We start from the raw sequence: 18,490 nt of genomic DNA on the forward strand, positions 1-18,490 counted from the left end.
CCTTTTATCCTGAGAAACCTGGTCTTGAGTGTTGGGAGGCCACTCATAGAGGGGGGGTACTGTCACAGCTGTGTTAGATGCTACAGACAGTCGCTCTGCATCTGGCATCAGAAGGTCTCTGTAGTTTGCCATTGCAGATGTTTTCTTAATCCTTCTGACTATTGGACCTAGCGGCAACCTCACTCCAGCTCTAACTGTCACACATTGACATTGGTGTTCATAAATCTCCAGCCTGCTTCAGGGAGTCATTAGTGATATTCACTTTTTCCCTTGTGAAGGTTTGGAGCTGTAGCTGTCAGAAACAATTTAGTGACGGTAGGGTAGGCAGTAGTGTTGAGTAGTGTTGAGCGATACCGTCCGATACTTGAAAGTATCGGTATCGGAAAGTATCGGCCGATACCGGCAAAGTATCGGATCCAATCCGATACCGATACCCGATACCAATACAAGTCAATGGGACTCAAGTATCGGACGGTATTCCTGATGGTTCCCAGGGTCTGAAGGAGAGGAAACTCTCCTTCAGGCCCTGGGAACCATATTAATGTGTAAAAGAAAGAATTAAAATAAAAAATATTGCTATACTCACCTCTCCGAGGGAACCGGCAGCGTTGTTTGCTTAAAATTCGCGCTTTTCTTTCCTTACGTGAAGTCCCGGCTTTGTGATTGGTTGCGTCGCAGTCACATGGGCGACGCAACCAATCACAGCAAGCCGTGACGTAATTTCAGGTCCTTAAGGATTTTAAAATTACGTCCCGGCTTTGTGATTGGTTGCGTCGCAGTCACATGGGCGACGCAACCAATCACAGCAAGCCGTGACGTAATTTCAGGCCCTTAAGGATTTTAAAATTACGTCCCGGCTTTGTGATTGGTTGCGTCGCAGTCACATGGGCGACGCAACCAATCACAAGCCGTGACGTCACAGGAGGCTGGACACGCGCGCATTTTAAAATGCGCGCGTGTCCAGCCTCCCGGCTTGTGATTGGTTGACCGTGACGCAACCAATCACAAGCCGGGACGTCACGGGAGGCTGGACAAGCGCGCATTTTAAAATGCGCGCGTGTCCAGCCTCCCGTGACGTCACGGCTTGTGATTGGTTGCGTCGCCCATGTGACTGCGACGCAACCAATCACAAAGCCGGGACGTAATTTTAAAATCCTTAAGGGCCTGAAATTACGTCACGGCTTGCTGTGATTGGTTGCGTCGCCCATGTGACTGCGACGCAACCAATCACAAAGCCAGGACGTAATTTTAAAATCCTTAAGGACCTGAAATTATGTCACGGCTTGCTGTGATTGGTTGCGTCGCCCATGTGACTGCGACGCAACCAATCACAAGCCGGGACTTCACGTAAAGGAAAGAAAAGCGCAAATTTTAAACAAAGAACGCTGCCGCTTCCCTCGGTAAGGTGCAGGCTGCGTCGGAGAGGTGAGTATAGCAATATTTTTTATTTTAATTCTCTCTTTTACACATTTTTACATTAATGTTGTTTCGATACCGATACCCGATACCACAAAAGTATCGGATCTCGGTATCGGAATTCCGATACCCGCAAGTATCGGCCGATACCCGATACTTGCGGTATCGGAATGCTCAACACTAGTGTTGAGCGATACCGTCCGATACTTGAAAGTATCAGTATCGGAAAGTATCGGCCGATACCGGCAAAGTATCGGATCCAATCCGATACCGATACCCGATACCAATACAAGTCAATGGGACTCAAGTATCGGACGGTATTCCTGATGGTTCCCAGGGTCTGAAGGAGAGGAAACTCTCCTTCAGGCCCTGGGAACCATATTAATGTGTAAAAGAAAGAATTAAAATAAAAAATATTGCTATACTCACCTCTCCGAGGGAACCGGCAGCGTTGTTTGCTTAAAATTCGCGCTTTTCTTTCCTTACGTGAAGTCCCGGCTTTGTGATTGGTTGCGTCGCAGTCACATGGGCGACGCAACCAATCACAGCAAGCCGTGACGTAATTTCAGGTCCTTAAGGATTTTAAAATTACGTCCCGGCTTTGTGATTGGTTGCGTCGCAGTCACATGGGCGACGCAACCAATCACAGCAAGCCGTGACGTAATTTCAGGCCCTTAAGGATTTTAAAATTACGTCCCGGCTTTGTGATTGGTTGCGTCGCAGTCACATGGGCGACGCAAGCAATCACAAGCCGTGACGTCACGGGAGGCTGGACACGCGCGCATTTTAAAATGCGCGCTTGTCCGGCCTCCCATGACGTCCCGGCTTGTGATTGGTTGCATCGCGGTCAACCAATCACAAGCCGGGAGGCTGGACACGCGCGCATTTTAAAATGCGCGCTTGTCCAGCCTCCCGTGACGTCCCGGCTTGTGATTGGTTGCGTCGCGGTCAACCAATCACAAGCCGGGAGGCTGGACACGCGCGCATTTTCAAATTTTAAAATCCTTAAGGACCTGAAATTACGTCACGGCTTGCTGTGATTGGTTGCGTCGCCCATGTGACTGCGACGCAACCAATCACAAGCCGGGACTTCACGTAAAGGAAAGAAAAGCGCGAATTTTAAACAAAGAACGCTGCCGCTTCCCTCGGTAAGGTGCAGGCTGCGTCGGAGAGGTGAGTATAGCAATATTTTTTATTTTAATTCTCTCTTTTACACATTTTTACATTAATGTTGTTTCGATACCGATACCCGATACCACAAAAGTATCGGATCTCGGTATCGGAATTCCGATACCCGCAAGTATCGGCCGATACCCGATACTTGCGGTATCGGAATGCTCAACACTAGTAGGCAGGGTGTTATAAGAATTTCCTATGGGTCTCCACTCCCCCATTTCCTAGTGTTTGGGCTTTCTTCCGCTCATCCCTTTGTGTTGCACTTAGTCTTTCCCACATTGTGCGTAACAATCTTCCAGCACACTTTGGTACCGCTTGATTTCAACTGGCCAGCAGATGACAATCTATCCTCATTAATTGTATATGCTGCATTAATTTTTCAGAGGTCTCATGGCTTTTTGTTACACCAACTCCAAGACTCTCAGCTTTTCCTACTCCCAGATGTAATGTACCTTCACGAGGTCTGTCTTAGGCTGCATTCATACATCAGTTTTTTGCCGTCAGGCACAATCCGGCGAATTTTGAAAAAGAACGGATCCGGCAAAAGTTGCTGCCGGATCTGTTTTTTTCTCATAGACTTGTATGACCTCACGTTTCATCCGTTTTTTTGCCGGATCCGTCAAAAATCCATTTTCCGGCGGCCGGACAAAAGGGACATACTGTAGGAACGTTTTTTGTGTCCATTAAAAAAATGGATAAAACGTGAGGTCAAATGATGGAATCTGGCTACAGATTTCATTTTTTTTAAACAAATCATGCATTTTCCATTCTGGAGTCTCTCTCTATCTCTCTCCTCCCCAAAATCCAAAATAGCCAGCAGATCCACAAGCCCAGATCTGGCGAAAAAATCAGATCAGTTGTTCACAAATTCCAACAGATCTGTTTTTTTCAAAATTCGCCAGATTGTGCCTGACAACAGAAAACTGATGTGTGAAAGCAGCCTTAAGCTGGGCTATATGAGACTCTCTCTCTGTACCTCCTTCTTGGACACTACTTGCTTTACCTAAAGTTCGCAAGGTGTCTTCTCATGGTGTCTCTGATCTGTTCAGAAGATTTTATTTAATCTTTCATCCCCGCACAGATCCATTGTTTTGTATCCAGCTCATTAGAAGTGCTTTCCAGTGTGTTCTGGTAATCTGTCAAGGTATATCTCAGAGCCATGATAACAGCAGGTCCAGCAGCTATATCTTTAACACTGCACATCCCTGATAGACAATGGCTTGGCATTTTAAGGGTATGTGCATATGTCAGGATTTCTTGCAGAAATTTCCTGAAGAAAACCGGAAATTTTCTGCAAGAAATCCGTATTTTTTTTTTGCGTTTTTTTCCCGTTTTTTTCGCGTTTTTTTAGCATTTTGCAAGCATAATTAGCTTGCAGAATGCTAAAGTTTTCCAAGCAATCTGTAGCATCGCTTGGAAAACTGACTGACAGGTTGGTCACACTTGTCAAACATAGTGTTTGACAAGTGTGACCAACTTTTTACTATAGATGCTGCTTATGCAGCATCAATAGTAAAAAGATATCATGTTAAAAATAATAAAAAAATAAAAAAATGGTTATACTCACCCTCTGCACACAGCTGATCTCCTCAGCGGCGTCTGTTCCTATAGATGGTGTGGTTCAGGACCTTTGATGACGTCACGGTCACGTGAGCGGTCACATGAGCGGTCATGCGACCAATCACAAGACAGTGACGTCATCGCAGGTCCTGAACCACACCATCTATAGGAACGGAAGCGGCAGCATGCAGCGCTGAGAGGCGGGAACACTCCGGGGGCCATCGAAGGTGAGTATATGGCTATTTTTTATTTTAATTCTTTTTTTTGACCAATTATATGGTGCCCAGTCCGTGGAGGAGAGTCTCCTCTCCTTCACCCTGGGTATAAACCGCACATGATCTGCTTACTTCCCGCATGGTGTGCACAGCCCCGTGCGGGAAGTAAGCAGATCAATGCACTCCTAGGTGTGTGGAATCCCCGCAATTCCGCATTTTTAATGAACATGTTGCTTTTTTTTCCGCGATGCGATTTTTTTGCGGAAAAAAATGCAACATTTGCACAAGAAATGCGGAATGCACTGTAAATAATAGGAGGCATATGTAAGCTTTTTCTCGCGTTTTTATCACGTTTTTATAGCGAAAAAACGCAAAAAAAACGCGAAAAATACTGAACGTGTGCACATGGCCTAAAAGTTTTTCCAGTGCCTGCAGTTCACTCATATTACATCCGTAAGCCTCGTATAAGGACAGTTGAGGTTTTTTGGTCTGTTCATTATTCTTTGTGGCTAACTCTACGGTTTAATTTGTAGCCTTGTTAAGTTCACAGCGGATCTCCGCCATTTTATTGAGATCTTCAATTTCATGCTTAACCGGGACAGACTATGTAACTTAGCAGTGGTTTGTTTTTCAGACTTGAACCTCATTTTGTTTTTGATTGCAGGTGTTATATTTAGCACAGGAATTGATCTTTAACTCTCAGACGTGAGCCCCAAATTGACATTGTATATGAACTCCTAGATTGTCCTTGACCACCAGCATGTTGTTGTTACATTGGGCTCTGCTCTCACCATTTCAGAGCAGCTGCCCAACTAACGTTTTAGGGAGGCCTCCCTGATTTTTGTGGACAGTGCCGCTTGCTGCTTTAGATCGCGCAGAGAGGGACATGAAGAGTGGGATGCTGTTATGAAAGTTATCTATGTAGAGGTTATACCCTTGCTCCAGCAGTGAGTGCACCAAATCCCACACAATTTTTCCACTCACTCCCAGGACAGGAAGGCATTCAGGTTGTCATTCACTTCATAAACCCCAAACTTGTGGGTACTCTTGCACAGCTTGAAGATTTTAATGCCGTACCTGGCCCTCTTACTGGGAAGGTATTTCCCGAATTTGAGACTCCCCTTGAAATGGATTAGGAACTCATACACGCAGATGTCCCTTTGAGGAACTCACACCTCAGCAAATTTGTTTGCTGAAGTGATCAATGACCGCCGGCCAAACTTTGAAAAGTCGGTCAAAGTTGGGGTAATCTCTGAGCGGACACTGTGCATTATCATTGTAATGCAAAAATTAATGTATTGCCTCAAATCGTTTATGGGTCATAGTCATGGGGAACATTGAAGTGTTGTATAAAACATTAACACTCCAATATTGCTGCAGTTCTGGCTTCTTGACTAACCACATGTGAAGGACAAGGCCCCAAAATGTCATAATTTCTACTGCGTTTAGAGGGGTCCAGCTACAAATTGATGATTGCACCACAAAATCTGTAATCTGTTGCTCATAATCTTCAGGGGGTGAGATCCTTGCAGGGTCAGTAATGGTGGTTGGGCTCTGGTTCATTTTCTGTCCTGTGGTGTCTGGTGGCGGTTTGCTATCACTTTCAAAAGAGGATGATGAAAAATAAAAGAAGGTGGCATCCACTCCCTCACTGTCAGGTTCTGAGGACAGTGAGAGGGGGAAAAGCGCATAGTGGGGGAGAAGGGGGATTGGTGTGGATTTGGAAAAATCAGGGAACAGGAACAGGTCAGTAAATGATCAGGAACATCTTTTTTCTTACAGGAGCAGCACCAGCACCAGCAGAAGTGATGGCACATGCTTGAAAAAGTATGTTTCGACACAAGGCCCAGCATGTCACAACAACACAGTGACCTCCCTGCAATGTTTCCAAGCTGAAATGAGGAAGTGCAGGGAGGTCACTGAGAGTTCAAACAGATTCTCTGTTTTGATACAGGAAAGATATATATCTTGGTAGTGTACTGTCTCTCGGATCATAACATTATGGACATGAAATTACTTGTATTAAAAGGTAGCTTTAAATCTCAAAGAGACAGAAGAATATGGGAATATAAACTGATGACGACCTTTGACACTCAGTGCAGGAATGAATGTGTCACATGGATTTATGTCTTTTTACATCAACTAAGGAACTAAGGAATTTGCCCCTCAGACCATGTGGGGTCATCACAACAGAACCAGACCCCAATCAGAGGACAATAAAACATTCCTTATCTAAGAACTGGTCCAATATTTATGGACATAACTGTTTATCTCTCATGGTAATTCTGCTTCATGTCACCTGTCTTATCCATTTTTTTCTGTTTTTGTTTTTTCTGTGATGTGATGTGCATAAATATGTGATTCTCCAGTATTTTTTCTTTTAGCCTATGCCTGATTAAGACACCTGTGTAGCTTCGAAAGCTTGCAATTTGTTACCATCTTTTCAGTTAGCCATTTAAAGGTATCAACTACTGAGGACTGTCAATTCTAAACAGATTCTCTGCACACTCTCCATCCAACCTTACTGAGCTAGAGTTAGTTTGAAAACAAGAATGTGGAAAAATGTCAGCCTCTAGATGTGCAAAGCCGGTATAGACATTCCCAAAAGACTTGCAACAGTAATTGCAGCCAAAGGTGGTTGTACAAAGTATTGATTTGGGGTTGAATACAAATACATATCACACTTTTAAGATTTATACTTTTAAAATATTTAGAAAGCCATGAATCATTTCTTTTACACTATGCAAATATTTGCTACTTTGTGTTAGTATATCACATAAAATCCCAATAAAATGTATTTAAGTCTATGGATGTAACAAGGAAAAATGTAGAAATGATCATGGGGTATGATTGCTTTTTCACGGCAATGTAAGTGGAATGAAGTTATATTGATCTCTCTCTCTCTTTCTCCCTCTCCCCCTTCAGAGCTTTGAGATTTGCACACTTTTATTCACTGTGAATCAAAATTTTGGGGAAAATTTGGTGAAACCGTAAAATTAGAATTTCAGTCTATCTTCTCATCTTTAACCCCTTCCCGACCTTTGACGCATACGCTGCGTCATGAAAGTCGGTGCCTTCCCGACCTGTGACGCAGCGTATGCGTCATGGAGGGATCGCGCTCCTGCAGATCGGGTGAAAGGGTTAACTCCAATTTCACCCGATCTCCAGGAACAGGGGGAGTGGTGCTTCAGCCCAGGGGGGGTGGCTTCACCCCCCCGTGGCTACGATCGCTCTGATTGGCTGTTGAAAGTGAAACTGCCAATCAGAGCGATTTGTAATATTTCACCCAAAAAAACGATGAAATATTACAATCCAGCCATGGCCGATGCTGCAATATCATCGGCCATGGCTGGAAAACCTAATCTGCCCCCACCCCACCCCACCGATCGCCCCCCCAGTGCTCCGGTGCACGGTCCGCCCCCCTAATTTGTTCTGTCCGCTCCTCCGTCCTCCTGTCCGCTGCCCCCGTGCTCCGGTGCCCCCTCCCTGTGCTCCGGTCCCCCCCCCCTGTGCTCCGGTCCCCCCCCCCGTGATCCGATCACCCCCCCTTCATACTTACCGGGCCTCCCGATGTCCGTCCGGCTTCTCCATGGGCGCCGCCATCTTCCAATATGGCGGGCGCATGCGCACTGCGCCCGCAGAGTCTGCCGGCTGGCAGATTCATTTCAGAAGTATTTTGATCACTGCGATATAGCCTATCGCAGTGATCAAAATGAAAAAAAAGTAAATGACCCCCCTTTATCACCCCCATAGGGACAATAATAAAAATAAATAAAATATATATATTTTTTTTCTGCTAGGGTTAGGGTTAGAACTAGGGTTAGAATTAGGGTTAGAATTAGGGGTAGGGTTAGGGTTAGGGGTAGGGTTAGGGCATGTGCACACAGTGCGGATTTGGCTGCGAATCCGCAGCGGATCGTCCGCGGATCCGCAGCGGATCGTCCGCGGATCCGCAGCGGATCGGCCGCGGATCCGCAGCGGATCGGCCGCGGATCCGCAGCGGATTGGCCGCGGATCCGCAGCGGATTGGCCGCTGCGAATTCGTAGCAGTTTTCCATCAGGTTTACAGTACCATGTACACCTATGGAAAACCAAATCTGCTGTGCCCATGGTGCGGAAAATACCGTGCGGAAACGCTGTGTATTTTCCGCAGCATGTCAATTTTGTGCGGATTCCGCAGCGTTTTACACCTGTTCCTCAATAGGAATCCGCAGGTGAAATCCGCACAAAAAAACACTGGAAATCCGCTGTAAATCCGTAGGTAAAACGCAGTGCCTTTTACCTGCGGATTTTTCAAAAATGGTGCGGAAAAATCTCACACGAATCCGCAAAGTGGGCACATAGCCTTAGGGTTGGAATTAGAGTTAGGGTACCGTCTCACAGTGGCACTTTGATCGCTACGACGGTACGATCTGTGACGTTCCAGGGATATCCATACGATATCGCTGTGTCTGACACGCAGCAGCGATCAGGGACCCTGCTGAGAATCGTACGTCGTAGCAGATCGTTTGGAACTTTCTTTCGTCGCTGGATCTCCCGCTGTCATCGCTGGATCGTTGTGTGTGACAGCTATCCAGCGATGCGTTCACTTGTAACCAGGGTAAACATCGGGTTACTAAGCGCAGGGCCACGCTTAGTAACTCGATGTTTACCGTGGTTACCAGCGTAAAAGTAAAAAAAAAAAAAAACGTACATACTCACATTTCGGTGTCCTTCAGGTCCCTTGCCGTCTGCTTCCCGCTCTGACTGTCTGCCGGCCGGCAAGTGAGAGCAGAGCGCAGCGGTGACGTCACCGCTGTGCTGTGCTCTCACTGTATGGCGGCGCTCAGTCAGAGCGGGAAGCAGACGGCAAGGGACCTGAAGGACACCAAAATGTGAGTATGTACGTTTTTTTTTTTTACTTTTACGCTGGTAACCACGGTAAACATCGGGTTACTAAGCGCGGCCCTGCGCTTAGTAACCCGATGTTTACCCTGGTTACCCGGGACCTTGGCATCGTTGGTCGCTGGAGAGCGGTCTGTGTGACAGCTCCCCAGCGACCACACAATGACTTTCCAACGATCACGGCCAGGTCGTATCGCTGGTCGTGATCGTTGGTAAATCGTTATGTGAGACGGTACCCTTAGGGTTGGAATTAGGGCTAGGGTTGGAAATAGGGTTAAGATTAGGCTTGTGGTTAGGGTTAAGGATAGGGTTAGGGTTGTGTTGGGGTTACAGTTGTGGGTAGGGTTGGGATTAGGGTTAGGATTAGGGTTGGATTTAGGGTTACGGGTGTGTTGGGGTTAGGGTTGTGGTTAGGGGTGTGTTGGGGTTAGGGTTGTGATTAGGGTTATGGCTACAGTTGGGATTAGGGTTAGGGGTGTGTTGGGGTTAGTGTTGAAGTTAGAATTGAGGGGTTTCCATTGTTTAGGCACATCAGGGGTCTCCAAACGCAACATGGCGCCACCAATGATTCCAGCCAATCTTGCGTTCAAAAAGTCAAATGGTGCGCCCTCCCTTCCAAGCCCCGACGTGCGCCCAAACAGTGGTTTACCCCCACATATGGGATACCAGCGTACTCAGGACAAACTGGGCAACTCCAATTTCTCCTGTTACCCTTGCAAAAATAAAAAATTACTTGCTAAAACATAATTTTGAGGAAAGAACAATTATTTTTTATTTTCACGGCTCTACGTTATAAACTTATGTGAAACACTTGGGGGTTGAAAGTGCTCACCACACATCTAGATAAGATCCTTTTGGGGTCTAGTTTCCAAAATGGGGTCACTTGTGGGGTGTTTCTACTGTTTAGGCACATCAGGGGCTCTGCAAATGCAACGTGACGCCCGCAGACCATTCCATCAAAGTCTGCATTTCAAATGTCACTACTTCCCTTCCGAGCCCTGACGTGCGCCCAAACAGTGGTTTACCCCCACATATGGGGTACCAGCGTACTCACAACAAACTGGGCAACAAATATTGGGGTCCAATTTCTCCTGTTACCCTTGTGAAAATAAACAATTGCTTGCTAAAACATCTTTTTTGAGGAAAGAAAAATTATTTTTTATTTTCACGGCTCTGCGTTGTAAACTTCTGTGAAGCACTTGGGGGTTGAACGTGCTCACCACACATCTAGATAAGTTCCTTGGGGGGGTCTAGTTTCCAAAATGGGGTCACTTATGGGGGGTTTCTACTGTTTAGGCACATCAGGGGCTCTGCAAACATAACATGATTCCCGCAGACCATTCCATCAAAGTCTGCATTCCAAATCGTCACTACTTCCCTTCCGAGCCCCGCCATGTGCCCAAACAGTGGTTTACCCCCACATTTGGGGTATCAGCGTACTCAGGAGAAACTGGACAACAACTTTTGGGGTCAAATTGTTCCTGTTACCCTTGGGAAAATTAAAAAATTCTGGGCTAAAAAAATATTTTTGAGGAAAGAAAACACATTTTTTATTTTCACGTCTCTGCGTTATAAACTTCTGTGAAGCACTTGGGGGTTCAAAGTGCTCACCACACATCTAGATAAGTTCCCTTGGGGGTCTAGTTTCCAAAGTGGGGTCAATTGTGGGGAGTTCCTACTGTTTAGGCACATCAGGGGCTCTGCAAATGCAACGTGACGCCCGCAGAGAATTCCATTAAAGTCTGCATTTCAAAACGTCACTACTTCCCTTCCGCTCCCCGACGTGTGCCAAAACAGTGGTTTACCCCCACATATGGGGTATCAGCGTACTCAGGAGAAACTGCACAACGACTTTTGGGGTCCAATTTCTCCTGTTACCCTTGGGAAAATAAAAAATTGTGGGTTAAAAAATAATTTTTGAGGAAAGAAAAATAATTTTATATTTTCATGGCTCTGCGTTATAAACTTCTGTGAAGCACTTGAGGGTTCAAAGTGCTCACCACACATCTAGATTAGTTCCTTGGGAGGTCTAGTTTCCAAAATGGGGTCACTTGTGTGGGAGCTCCAATGTTTAGGCACACAGGGGCTCTCCAAACGCGACATGGTGTTCGCTAATGATTGGAGCTAATTTTCCATTCAAAAAGCCAAATGGCGTGCCTTCCCTTCCGAGCCCTGCCGTGCGCCCAAACAGTGGTTTACCCCCACATATGGGGTATCATCGTACTCAGGACAAACTGGACAACAACATTTGGGGTCCAATTTCTCCTATTATCCTTGGGAAAATAAAAAACTCCGGGCTAAAAATCATTTTTGAGGAAAGAAAAATATTTTTTTATTTTCATGGCTCTGCGTTATAAACTTCTGTGAAGCACCTGGGGGTTTTAAGTGCTCACTATACATCTAGATTAGTTCCTTGGGGGGGTCTAGTTTCCAAAATGGGGTCACTTGTAGGGGAGCTCTAATGTTTAGGCACACAGGGGCTCTCCGAACGCAACATGGTGTCCACTAACGATTGGAGCTAATTTTCCATTGAAAAAGTCAAATGGCGCGCCTTCCCTTCCAAGCCTTGCCGTGCACCCAAACAGTGGTTTACCCCCACATATGAGGTATCGGCGTACTCAAGAGAAATTGCCCAACAAATTTTAGGATCCATTTTATCCTGTTGCCCATGTGAAAATGAAAAAATTGAGGCTTAATAAAATTTTTTGTGAAAAAAAAGTACTTTTTCATTTTTACGGATCAATTTGTGAAGCACCTGGGGGATTAAAGTGCTCACTATTAGTGTTGAGCATTCCGATGCTGCAAGTATCGGGTATCGGCCGATACTTGCTGTATCGGAATTCCGATACCGGGATTCCGATACTCTTGTGGTATCGGGTATCGGGTATCGCAACAACATTAATGTTAAAATGTGTAAAAGAGAGAATTAAAATAAAAAATATCGCTATACTCACCTGTCCGACGCAGCCGGGACTTCAGCGAGGGAACCGGCAGCGTTGTTTGTTTAAAATTCGCGCTATTACTTGGTTACGTGAATTCCCGGCTTGTGATTGGTCAGGTCGGCCACGTTGCCGGGACGCGGACCAATCACAGCAAGCCGTGACGAAATTACGTCACGGCTTGCTGTGATTGGTCCGCGTCCCGGCAATATGGCCGCCCTGACCAATCACAAGCCGTGACGTCACGGGAGGCTGGACACGCGCCCATTTTAAAATGAGCGCGTCCAGCCTCCCGGCTTGTGATTGGTTGACCGCGGCGCAACCAATCACAAGCCGTGACGTCACGGGAGGCTGGACACGCGCCCATTTTACAATGAGCGCGTCCAGCCTCCCGGCTTGTGATTGGTTGACCGCGGCGCAACCAATCACAAGCCGTGACGTCACGGGAGGCTGGACACGCGCCCATTTTAAAATGAGCGCGTCCAGCCTCCCGGCTTGTGATTGGTTGACCGCGGCGCAACCAATCACAAGCCGTGACGTCACGGGAGGCTGGACACGCGCCCATTTTAAAATGAGCGCGTGTCCAGCCTCCCGTGACGTCACGGCTTGTGATTGGTCAGGGCGGCCATATTGCCGGGACGCGGACCAATCACAGCAAGCCGTGACGTAATTTCGTCACGGCTTGCTGTGATTGGTCCGCGTCCCGGCAACATGGCCGACCTGACCAATCACAAGCCGGGAATTCACGTAACCAAGTAATAGCGCGAATTTTAAACAAACAACGCTGCCGGTTCCCTCGCTGAGGTCCCGGCTGCGTCGGACAGGTGAGTATAGCGATATTTTTTATTTTAATTCTTTCTTTTACACATTTATATGGTTCCCAGGGCCTGAAGGAGAGTTTCCTCTCCTTCAGACCCTGGGAACCATCAGGAATACCGTCCGATACCTGAGTCCCATTGACTTGTATTGGTATCGGGTATCGGTATCGGATTGGATCCGATACTTTGCCGGTATCGGCCGATACTTTCCGATACCGATACTTTCAAGTATCGGACGGTATCGCTCAACACTACTCACTATGCATCTAGATAAGTTCCTTGGGGCGTCTAGTTTCCAAAATGGGGTCACTTGTGGGGGAGATCCAATGTTTAGGCACACGGGGGCTCTCCAAACGCGACATGGTGTCCGCTAAAGATTGGAGCCAATTTTTCATTGAAAAAGTCAAATGGCGCTCCTTCGCTTCCGAGCCCTGCCGTGCCCACAAACAGTGGTTTACCCCCACATATGAGGTATCAACGTACTCAGGACAAATTGGACAACAACTTTTGTGGTCCAGTTTCTCCTTTTACCCTTGGGAAAATAAAAAAATTGTTGCTAAAAGATCATTTTTGTGACTAAAAAGTTAAATGTTCACTTTTTCCTTCCATGTTGCTTCTGCTGTTGTGAAACACCTGAAGGGTTAATAAACTTCTTGAATGTGGTTTTGAGCACCTTGAGGGGTGCAGTTTTTAGAATGGTGTCACTTTTGGGTATTTTCAGCCATATAGAACCCTCAAACTGACTTCAAATGTGAGGTGGTCCCTAAAAAAAATGGTTTTGTAAATTTTGTTGTAAAAATGAGAAATCACTGGTCAAATTTTAACCCTTATAACTTCCTAGCAAAAAAAAAATTTCTTTCCAAAATTGTGCTGATGTAAAGTAGACATATGGGAAATGTTATTTATTAACTATTTTGTGTCACATAACTCTCTGGTTTAACAGAATAAAAATTCAAAATGTGAAAATTGCGAAATTTTCAAAATTTTCGCCAAATTTCCGTTTTTTTCACAAATAAACTCAGAAATTATCGACCTAAATTTACCACTAACATGAAGCCCAATATGTCACGAAAAAACAATCTCAGAACCGCAAGGATCCGTTGAAGCGTTCCTGAGTTATTACCTCATAAAGGGACACTGGTCAGAATTGCAAAAAATGGCAAGGTCATTAAGGCCAAAATAGGCTGGGTCATGAAGGGGTTAAAAAAAATTTGTTTATGCATTTTTCTGATACATCTTGGCACTGGGATTGCAATGATTACACACCAAAATCTGTGTGTACGAGATGTATATATTCTATATTTATATTTTCTTTAGACTGTGCTTCCAATCTCAAAGTAATCTTTTATAAAGGATTATGTGTTATTTTAACATGCCTTTTTCTAACATATCTTTTACACAGACATTTCTATAAAAATTGATTATTTTATTGAAAAGACATTGTGTCAGAAAATGAAATTCTTTCTTGAAATAGATATGTGTATTTGTACAGCAGCAATCAATATAAATGAACAGTGTTCCTCCTTGAATTAAATATACTATATATTTGATAAAATGGTAGACAAAAAAAAAAAATTTCCCCATTTGGTGAATGTTATAAAGTGTCTCTCTGAATACAAAATAAGTGCTCAAAATCTTCCCTGCTGGATTGTATAAGTGAATATAGCTATTGTTTTGCCTTGTTTTGAGAGATGTCATTCTCTCAGTGAAACAATGCCTCGTAGAAAATTATACTTGTATCAAATGAAGGGTAATAACTAAGTTCCTCAGACGCAGGTAAAATGCTACTAAGACAATTTTACTGCTTTTGTTTGTTATTTTGCACAATTGAAGTTAAAATCTAACTAATACGGAATATTTAACATTGCCCCTATCTGTAGAGAAGAAAATAGAATTTATTCTTCCGGCTTCAAGTATCACAATGTTATTTTAAATCACCTCAGGCTAAAACATAAAGAATTTATGTCAGTACTGAAGGAAATCATCGGGGGTCATGTATGAAAAGTATCCATGGTGGAAAATGTCATCATTCATTTAGGAGGATCTGTCAGATAGACCTCTCTTTAATGAAGTCATCTATCAAATGTTCTAATAGCAATAGGTTAGAGGATACAGCATCAATCAATAAATGCCAACCATTGATTGGAAGCATGCAATATGCAATATGGTATCTTGTTTCTGTACTGGCTTGTATAACACTATATGGATTTCCTACAATTCCATATTACAATTTTATAGGCTCTCCATGTGTGACCTTATTTACCTCCAAATGGCACTATACTATAGAAGTGTGATACTTTTTCTGTAATACAGCATTTACATATTGAATTGAACATGGCACAACATATTCTCATTTATTAATCCGGTGTCTAACTGAAATTGAGACCTATGGGTGCGATATTGAGTTTGGTTCAAATCAAATCTTGTACAGAGGCGTTATACAGTCATGTACATAAGATCTCAGCTTTGTTCACTCAAACATGTTTTCAAAACTTGCATTAGTTTTTGATGAAGGTTTTTGAACACTGCAATAATAGGATCTGGGCCTATGTAAAACTTACATGTGAGTCTGCCCTAACTTGCTGTTTGTGGTACACATTCAGTGTGTACTCACACAGCGACTATTACATAAAAAACATGCGGAAATACAAAGAGATCTCTTTTAAAATTAGCCCAAATAAAAGAACATGAACTCACCATATTCCTAAACCGTAGTTTAATAATTTTTTTCTTTGCTTTTCTAATACTTATAAAAGATGAGTTGGCCATCTAAGAACTACACAAAAGTGTTGAAAAATTAGCTGTACAGGGTGCCATGGCTGAGTCAGGCACAACCAAGAAAGCTGGTTTCCCCATCAAGGTGCAGTGTATGCTGCAACACCACTTCAGTGAGCTCCTTCATTAAGGCTGCCATGAGCAGTTCCAGTCTTAATTAATCATCCCTCTTAATATTTACATAATATATGTAAACCTTATTTTTCAAGACTTCTGCAATTTGCCCTAGCATGTTGAATGTTTGGGCCAAACCCTGACTGATAGCAAACCATTTTTGCCTAATCAGTGCTTGGCTTGGAGTTTATAACAATAGTTGTGTTTTTGTTTGTCCACCTGGTTTTCGAGAATTGAGCACAGGTTCTCAATGGGATTAAGATCTGGGTTGTTTATCTGCTGTTCGTCCTAAAATGTCAGAGTTTTGTTAATCAAGACACTTAGTTATCTCTATTACCTTGTGACATCATGCTCCAAAATGCAGGAAAAAAACATTGCTGAATCACTAAGTTATTTCTGGATTTTTGGGAAAAGTTGCTTTTGGAACATGTTTAGGTGCTGTTTTTTATTAAAGGCAGTGTACTCATGTATGGTCTCAGGATATTTTACCATTTGCATGACAAAGCACTCAGGTTACTATTCATTTTTACTGCAGCTGAAAATCATTCTTCTAAATGTTTACAATAGTCTGAAGGTAGCTTCATAAGTAGTGTTGAGCGATACCTTCCGATATTCGAAAGTATCGGTATTGGATTGGATCGGCCGATACCGGCAAAATATCAGATCTCGCCGATACCGATACCAGATACCAATACAAGTCAATGGGACACAAATATCGGAAGGTATCCTGGATGGTTCCCAGGGTCTGAAGGAGAGGAAACTCTCCTTCAGGCCCTGGGATCCATATTCATGTAAAAAATAAAGAATAAAAATAAAAAATATGGATATACTCACCCCTCTGACGGCCCCTGGACCTCACCGCTGCAAGCATCTCCCTCTGTTCCTAAGAATGCAGAGTGAAGGACCTTCGATGACGTTGCGGCTTGTGATTGGTCACGTGACCGCTCATGTGACCACTCACGCGACCAATCACAAGCCGCAACGTCTTCACAGGTCCTACACTCACTGCATTCTTAGGAACGGAGGCTGCCGGTTACACCGCTAAGGTCCACGGTCCGCCAGAGGGGTGAGTATATCCATATTTTTTATTTTTATTCTTTATTTTTTACATGAATATGGATCCCAGGGCCTGAAGTAGAGTCTCCTCTCCTCCAGACCCTGGGAACCATACACTGGGAACTTCCGATTCCGATTTCCGATATCACAAAAATATCGGAACTCGGTATCGGAATTCCGATACAGCGAATATCGGCCGATACCCGATATTTGCAGTATCGGAATGCTCAACACTATTCATAAGACAAAATAAGTTTTCAGTAAGTTCAGGGACTGGCAGCATGTAAAGTTAAAGTTACTTTCTCTGATGTAGCCCCCCTCAGACTATTTGGGACATCTCTAAGAGTGATGGTCCAGAGAAGAAAAGGTGAGTAAAACCATGAGTCCACTGTCATGGAAAAATTAAAGCATCATGAATCCTCCTAGGGTTGCTTTTTATCCAAGAGAGTGGACTCACTCACAATTTTGCCTAAGAACACTGCAACGAATATAGAATGCTATCAAAACATCCTCCAAGAGCAACTTCTCCAAGTGATCCAGGAGAAATTTGGTGAACATTGCTTTTTTTCAGCCTGATGAGCACCATGTAACAAGGTAAAAGATGATAACTACATGTCCTACAGAACTTAACATTGAAATCTTGGGTTTATGGCCAGGAAACTACGTAGATCTTGATCCTAATGAGAATCAGTGGCTAAAGGTATAAATTTGGGATCGCTTAGGTAATTGTGATAAAAAAATAAGGTTTTACTTATTGTTTAATAAGATATGTAGAAGAGTGACTATACAAACACTGAACTTCATCAGATAAAAGATTATCTTATTGGCATAAACTGTGATTAACATAAAAATATAAGAGTATACAAAGGAAATGGAACATTTCTACAAACATCTTACATAGGACCTGTGCACAAAATACGCCCTAAAAACACTATGTCTAAATAGAGCTGCTAAGGGGCTTAATAAATGATAAAAAATAATGCATTTAGAGAAATAAAGCAAGAGGGTAGTGACGAGACACTAAAAAATTATAGAGAAAAAAAAATCAAGCCAGCAAAGATTGAGACAGAATGACTCAATGCCAAAGATAGTAAAAATAATACAAAAATATTCTTCAACAACATAAACAAAAAGAGACTCAAAATGTTAATGTTGGTCCCATCAAAAATTATCATGTTAACATAATGGAATAAAATGAGAGAAAGGCCAATCTATTAAACATGTTCTTCTTATTTACACAAGAAAATCCCATGACAGATGACATCAATAGGGATACCATACATAGTAGTACAAGACGAATCTTATTTAAATAATTCAGTCAGACAAGGCACATTTAGAGTGGATTGAAAATAGGCGGTGATGATTTTATTAAGGGTTACCAAATAATTAATAATTAAATATACCCAAATAAATATAATATAAACTCTATTCAATTTTTCCAGAAACCAAATAACAATAACAACCATTGACCAATTCCACCTAGCAAAGCTAGGCAATTATCCCACTAATAAAACATTATGACAATCCTTGAAGAAAA

The sequence above is a fragment of the Ranitomeya variabilis genome, chromosome 3 (genome assembly GCF_051348905.1).
Source record: "Ranitomeya variabilis isolate aRanVar5 chromosome 3, aRanVar5.hap1, whole genome shotgun sequence".
NCBI lineage: Eukaryota > Metazoa > Chordata > Amphibia > Anura > Dendrobatidae > Ranitomeya > Ranitomeya variabilis.